This window comes from Mus caroli, chromosome 11 (assembly GCF_900094665.2).
Source record: "Mus caroli chromosome 11, CAROLI_EIJ_v1.1, whole genome shotgun sequence".
In the NCBI taxonomy this organism is placed as follows: domain Eukaryota; kingdom Metazoa; phylum Chordata; class Mammalia; order Rodentia; family Muridae; genus Mus; species Mus caroli.
The window spans coordinates 107,616,420-107,624,194 of record NC_034580.1 but is presented as its reverse complement, the minus strand read 5'-3'; positions in this window follow the sequence as shown (position 1 = coordinate 107,624,194).

Genomic DNA, 7,775 nt, shown 5'->3' with positions numbered 1-7,775 from the left:
GGCACCCCTCTTTTGAAAGGGAACCATTTTGTGTTGCAGAACATTTTTTTTTTCTTGGTAAATATGTCTATCATGACAGTGACAACTCCATTCTGTCCTCTAAGTCATCATCACCTCCAGCATGCAGGCATTGTTGCAACTAGGCTATTCCCAAGCAATTATTTTATTGTAATATTAAAAGTAATTCAATTAAAAATACCTATGCAGAATCTCTCTAGCCTGTCTATTACCCAAGGCTGCTGCCTATCAATGTATTACCAGATTCCTTTTTTTTTCCTTTTTTTTGCTTCTATTCCCCCTCACACTTCCTCTTCCTCTCTCTCCCTCCTTCTTTCTTTCCCCCTTCCTTCTTCCCTCCCTCCATCTCCCTCGTCTTCCCCCTCTTAATTTCTCTACTCTTCACTATGTATACCCATGTAAATGTATGAACATGTACATATGCACATGTGTACACTCATATACATGCACATATGTATGTCAGTTCTCATTATCAATAACAGTCTGTGACAAAGAGTTCCAACTGGCTCCCATCCAGCACTCATTCACCCACACTTCCTATGGCTTTTCCAGGCAAACACCCCCAACAAACCTCAAAAGTCTGCAGTGACAAATGTAGACTTCATCTGAAATTCATGTAGGGGTGACATTTGCATGCTGATTTCTTTGTGGCCCTAATGGTTAAATTTCAAAGCACATCTCTCCTTTTATCTTCACTTGAATGAGACATCAAAATAAGGGCGAGATAAATGCGGAAGTCCTTTGTCTGAGCCTGGCCAGGCCTGACCAGCTGTGATGAAAACTGTCTGAAGTCTTACAGCCTTCTTGTCTGGCTGAAAGCTGGAGCTTGCTTCTTTTATTTGGGAGATTTTGAAGGAAAACTGCAATCTAGCACACAATGATATACAGGACAATAAAAGGCTTGTTGATGCTGGTTCTAAATATCCAAGCTAGATAGGCCACTTATTATACAATACTCCACTGACCACGCAGGGGATATGTGCTTACATTTATTATAATTGCTAAGCTCGTCTAAATGCTACATCATATATAATAACATCACGGTTCTGTGGGATTATGTATCTTTCTATCTGCCACCTATGTGTATTTAATTTTTGACATCTGACTATTCATGTGTCTTTAGTTTTCTCCTGTATATCAGGTGCTACATGTTTAGACAGGGTATGAAGTATATTAAAGCAATTATCTATGGGGGCAGGGAACATAGGTCAGGTGATAGAGTGTTTTTTTTTCCCTCTGGTTTTGATACAGACGGGATGTGACCAGCTGTTTGAAGTTCCTATTGACTTTGCTTATTTATTATATGTAAGTACACTGTAGCTGTCCTCAGCACACCAGAAGAGGGCATCAGATCTCATTTCGGGTGGTTGTGAGCCACCATGTGGTTGCTGGGATTTGAACTCTGGACCTTCAGAAGAGCAGTCGGGTGATGGACTGTAACCTGGAATTGTGAGCTAAAGCAAGCCTTTCCTCCTCTAGGTTACCTTTTGTCAGAGTATTTTGTCTCAACCACTGGAAGGAAACTAGAATATGATATGATACATAAAACATGTTTAGCTACAGATACTCCAGTTAGAAGGACAGGACTCAATTGAAGACTGATATTTTGACCCTGTACTAGAAGGGAACGGTACAGGGGTGTGATCTCCCTGCAGGCATGGACTTTTGTCTCTTTCTCTGATGTTCTGTCTACATCACATCTAGCACAATATATAATATGGATATATTACTATTACTATTTACTATTTAAATATTTACTATATTACTATTTACTAATATAAATTAGTAAATAGCTATTAAATAAAGGAGCTAGTATAATGTATATTACTTTTCCTATACAAGATGTTTCCTATTAATTCTTTTGAAGTGCTAAAGATAGAACCCTACCCTCAAGGTATACACAAGGTAAAGTCTCTGTCACTTAGCTGTAGTCATCGATGGGCTACATATTTGAGTTGAATGTAAATATATATATTTGGAATCCTTCTATTCTAATCACAAGCCTGCTTGCCATGCCAACTGTTTTGAGGAGGTGATTGTGAAGACAAGAGTAGCTTGTAGGTCCCATGGCTGAGCAAAGTTATCCAAATGTTACAATCGATTGACCATTCATCCAAACTGCATTTTTTTAGCCAATGTCATTAATAATGAGGCAAAATATAATTCACTATTAGCATGTTTCCCATTTGTTTTCTGACCAGACATCATGTTGTAAAGTGTAGCCTGTGAAACAAGGGTTATTTTTGCCCTTTAAAAAACAACAAGTTTTCCACACAGGTGATTAGAATGTTTAGGGACCCCAAAAGGGGGTCCAAACCACACCCACCATGACATTGCTATGAACAGTTTGTAAATGTCTGGATCACACACAAAAAAAAACATTTTTTCATGGTGTCCCTGAAAGCAGTATGAGTGACTTCCATCAGACTTTTTCCATGCTCTTTTAATTAAAAATGATTTTTTTCATTCAGTAGGTTATGATAATGGGATTCCCTTCCTCTTCTTCTCTCAGGTCCTCCCTGCCACCCACCCATCCAATTCCATTCTCTGTCTCTGTCTCTCTGTCTCTCTGTCTCTCTGTCTCTCTGTCTCTCTATCTCTCTGTCTCTCTGTCTCTCTGTCTCTCTGTCTCTCTGTCTATCTATCTTTCTCTCTCTCAAACAAATGGGCAAATAAACTTTAGGGAAGCATGTTAATAGTGGATTATATTTTGTCTCATTATTAAAGACATTGAATAAAAATGCAGTATAGATAAATGACCAATTGATTATAATATTTTAATATAACAAATCTTGACTATATGTCCTATAATAAGATACTATATGATAGATAGCACACATTTCTTCTTTGTTTCATTCCTTTCCTTTTTTTTTTCCTTGAGAAAGGTTCTCCATATGTAACCCAGGTTGGCTTGAACCCAATTAATGATCCTGCAGACTCTGCTTTTCTGATGTTGGGACTGAGGGCTCATACCCACATATAACACTGGCTTGTATTTCAGTTTCTTATAAACAATAGTAAATTAAGGTCAGAAGCAGAGAATATATACATTGGACTACTTAGTGCCACATCTGTAAGTTCCTGAAACCTGTCTTCATGTACTTGATAGATGCTCCCATCTGTACCTAGTCTACTTATAGTTTCCAAGTCTTCAGGACAGATTTCATTAAACACATTGCACTGTTTATTTTTCTTCCTACGTGAAAATATCAGGCAAAGTGATTTGCATTTCTTAAACTAAAAGGAAGGGAGTGAGTGAGAGGTATCAAGGAAGAGAGAGATTATTACTTTGAAAAATTGATGAGATCTTTGTTACTAATACTTTGGGGGTTTCAAAAGCTATCTATTGGGTGCAGAGTCTCACACAGCTTCTCCACTACAACACTGATTCATCACAGTGAGTCATAAATGTCCATCTCATGCTAGGGAACAATGATGACCCAGAAGAAAGAAGCAAGGGGCACACTGGAGGAGACCAAGGCAGGGCATTATAATAATCGACAGAAGTATAACCTCTGATTTCAATTATTCCACAAGTTGATCATTCAAGGCATATTCATCACTGCAGTAGATGGTGCTTAACATGGAGACCCTCGATTGGTCAACATGAAGAGAATAAGAGAATACCAAGTGCCCAGTCCTAAATAGCATCTATAGTACTCTTTCTCCTCCCAAGGTTCGGGACCATCTATAGCACTCTCTCTCTCTCTTCCCAGGGTTCAGGGATCATTTTAGAAGAGGGTGCAGAAAAATTGTAAGTGCCAATGGCGATATATGTCTTTAAACAGTATTTTCTGGATGCAGCAGGACAGTCACACATATGAACTCACAGTGACTCCGACAGCATGAGTAAAACTTGCAGGAGCTTAAGTGTGGCAAGATTCCAGCATGGAGAACCACATAGGAAAGTCTCACTCCTATTGTAGGAAGTATTGATAATTTATCGATGCTGGGAATCAGTTTTCTTTAAGGGTATGTCTTCTAGTAGGTTGGACATACTCTATTGGAAGGCTATCTATCCATTCAAGAGTAACCCAACTAGCACAAACTGGACTTGGTAGGTTTAAAAAAAATGACACAAAAACTGGATAGGTAGGGAAGTGAGGGTAGCCCTGAGGTTTGGGGGGAATGCAATAAATGTGATCAAAATACATATGAAATTCTTAAAGGCAGAGTAAAAGAAAAAAAGAATGATCACATTCCACCGGGACCCACTTGTTCTTCTGGGCTGTGTGGTCTCTGCCAAGGAAGTTGAATGAGTCACCAGCCCCTGCTTTCTTTGGAAGTTTCACTTTAGACAAGCTCTGATAAAATAATAAAATAATAAATAAACAGAGCATGAAGCAAGAGTGTCATATTCAGAAACTGCAGGGCCCTTTGCCTGTGCCTGGGGGTGTTGATCAGTTTTGGGGATCTCTCTACCATCTCTCATTCTGTCAGAGTTACTCTATTTCAATAGATGACAAGCACGCAGAGCAACCATTGGTTAGTACACCAAGCTCTGTCTGACTTCCAATTATGGAAAATTCCTTCCAGATTCAGGCCTTAGGTTGTCTGTCAATCTTCATTTATAAGGTCATAAATTTACATCACTTTTGTCTTTAGAGAGCTCTTTTGGTGGGAGTTCAGGGAGGGGCTTTGAGACAGAGGCCATTTTAAACCGAGTTTGTTCACCTAACTGCTAAGTTCGGTTGGCTTCTTTGCTTTTTTTTTTTTTTCTTTTTCAGTTCAACCTAAAATGTAGATGTGAACATTGTCCTGGAGCGCTTCCTCCTTAAGTAAGTTATTGAATGTTACTTGCATGGAATTTTAGACTAAGGGATTTTATTTTATATTTTTGGGGGGTAAGTGACTAGTGATTACAACAAATGAAAGCAAATTCTAAGATGTCAAGGATAATAGTTGAGTATTATTCTTACTTAAACACTCTTAAAAACTGTGATCATGGGACTCTGGTAGCACACATAATACTAAATATCTGTAATTATTTTTTGTCTAGCACTTTCTACTTCTTGGAGAATGGGACCTGATTAAAATAAGATGACTTTGATAGGCATACTACTATCTGTATAATCACAGAGGTGAAGAATGAATTAACAGATTAAAGGGTAGGAAAGAACTCCTAACATGTATATATATATACAGGTTGGGACAGAATGGGAGGATTAAATGATGGAGTGGAGGGGGGAAGAAGGAACATGATAAGGAGGGAGTATCAGGAGGACCAGTTAACACTAGGGTTATTTAAGGGGTCATATGGAAACCTTTAGAAGACTCTTAACTCCTTGGGTATTTTCTCTAGTTCCTTCATTGGGGGCCCTGTGTTCCATCTAATAGATGACTGTGAGCATCCACTTCTGTATTTGCCAGGCATTAGCATAGACTCACATGAGAGAGCTATGCCAGGGTCCTGTCAGCAAAATCTGTGTCTCTAGTTGCATATGTAGCAGAAGATGGCCTAGTCGGCCATCAATGGGAGGAGAGGCCCTTGGTATTGCGAAGATCATATGCCCCAGTACAGGAGAATGCCAGGGCCAGGAAGCAGGAGTGGGTGAGTTGGGGAGCAGGGTGGGGGGAGGGTATAGGGAGCTTTGGGGATAGCAATTGAAATGTAATTGAAGAAGATATCTAAAAAAAACCCCAATAGCCCAAAAAACATATTAAAATAAAGTAAAATACCTTGAAATAACTCAAAAAGAGAAGACTCTTAAAACACACACACACACCCAAAACAAATCAACAACAGAAAGAAACAAATAAATAAAGCCCATAGAATCACAAAATAACAGAGGAAACAAGGCCCCAGGTAGACTTCTCTTAACACCAAGGGAAACATTCAAGGCTAGGATTGGTTTATATCTAATTGAGTTCTTGGCCAAAGGGCACCCAGGAAAACCCTTGACAACTCAGGTTAGTTTTACGGCTATTATGTGCTCTCCACAAACCAATGATAGCGTCCTATTTCTGAAGACAATGCTTACATATATTACTAAACACGAGGAAGTCAATCTTGGGGCTAGCTTGAGGGTTCACCCCTATTGACCATTATCTATGGTACAGGAGGGTACCATGCTCTACCAGAGGAGATAAACCAGCTACAAAGGTCTACAATGATATGTCAGCATGATATGCTGGTGTGCAGTAGTAGCACAGAGGTTATGGGAGGTTGAATTTAAGGCCCACTCTATCACGTGGAAACCATACTTGACGCTGCTTATGTGGCTGAGAACCTGATATTAGATTGTCCAGGGATCTAGGAGAAAACTGAATACTATTATTCTGCTAAAGGTATGTAGCAATAAAATGAGTCCTAGTGACATCCTGCTATCCTTATAGACCAGTGTCTCAGCTAACATCATAGATGCTTCTTCCTGTAGGAACAAATGTAGAGAACCATAATTGATCCATGTGTAGAGAGTGACATACAGTGGAATGCTTAGCCCTACAAAGGGTACTTTCATCAAGTCACTTCCCTTGGGGCTCTGGGAACTACATAAAGAAAGACATCAAGGAAGAAGTGTCTTCCAGACACAATGGGACTGATGCATATATGAACTCACAGAGACTGTGGCAACATGGACAGGGCACGCACAGGTCCAAGCTAGATGGGCTCCTAGCATGGACAGGGGAAGCGGATGCTCTCCCCTACCCCCAACCCAGATGCTGTCTCCAACTGGCAAACACAAAGGAAAATTGTTTTGCTCCAATAGAGTATAACAGGGTATACAAACCACACTTTAGAAAAGGCCCCATGGCCAGCAGTAGATGGCCAACTCCAGATGAACCCAATGGTATGTCTTGAGAGTTTGCCTCATAATGCTTTGTTTGGGCTCTACTTTTTTTTAACATTACTTGCCTTTTACTTATTTATTATGGTTTCCAGTTTTATGTTTTTATAGTGTATGTGCATGCATGTGTGTTTCTCATGTTCTTTCTTTGATAATTTTTTATTTTTTAAAATATTTTTCCTCTGTTTGCTTTTTTTTAAAAATTGTTTTGTTTTTGTTTTTTGATTTTTTGTTGGTTTATTTTTGTTTTCTTCTGATTTTTTTTTTCTCAGCCAAGAGAGAAAAGAAGAATGAAATGGAATAGGTAGGGAGGGGAGGAGAATCTGGGTGGAGTAAATGGTGATCAGACTCGGTTGTATAAAAAATATTTTCAATGAAAAATACCATCATCAACAACTGATACATAGTTACTATTAAGCACGCTGTGGAATACATTCAAACATTTTTATGACTTGGCTCAATGCTACATAATACCTTTTACATATGCTAGTTGAATTGAATTGTGAAGGATCTGACAAGTTTCTTTTGGAAAGAATTATAACAATATATGTTAATTCAAATAGCATTGGTCTTTTGTAAAAGCCCATTACCTTTATTTACTTATCACACTGTTGTTGAGTGCCTACTATGTTTTGTTGTGCCAGCTTCTTCAAACAGCTCTCTTTCAGTAGAATCACTGTGTAAATTTTTATTCCTCCAGAATACAAAGAACTGGTCTGTCTGTGTGCACTTTATACTTCTACTTTTTTCTACACAGAATGGCTATTTTCTCTCCTTTCTTTTCTTTTTTTTTTTTTTAACAAATATAACCTCCCCCAGAAAATGTAAGAGAGAAATCCTTCCACTGAGTACTTGAAATCCTGATTTGCTTGCATACATGAGGGTAGGGTTATCTCTATATTCCTACCAGGAATGATTGGCTGCCACAATATCAATACAAAGGTTTTTGTTTGTTGTTTGTTTGTTGTT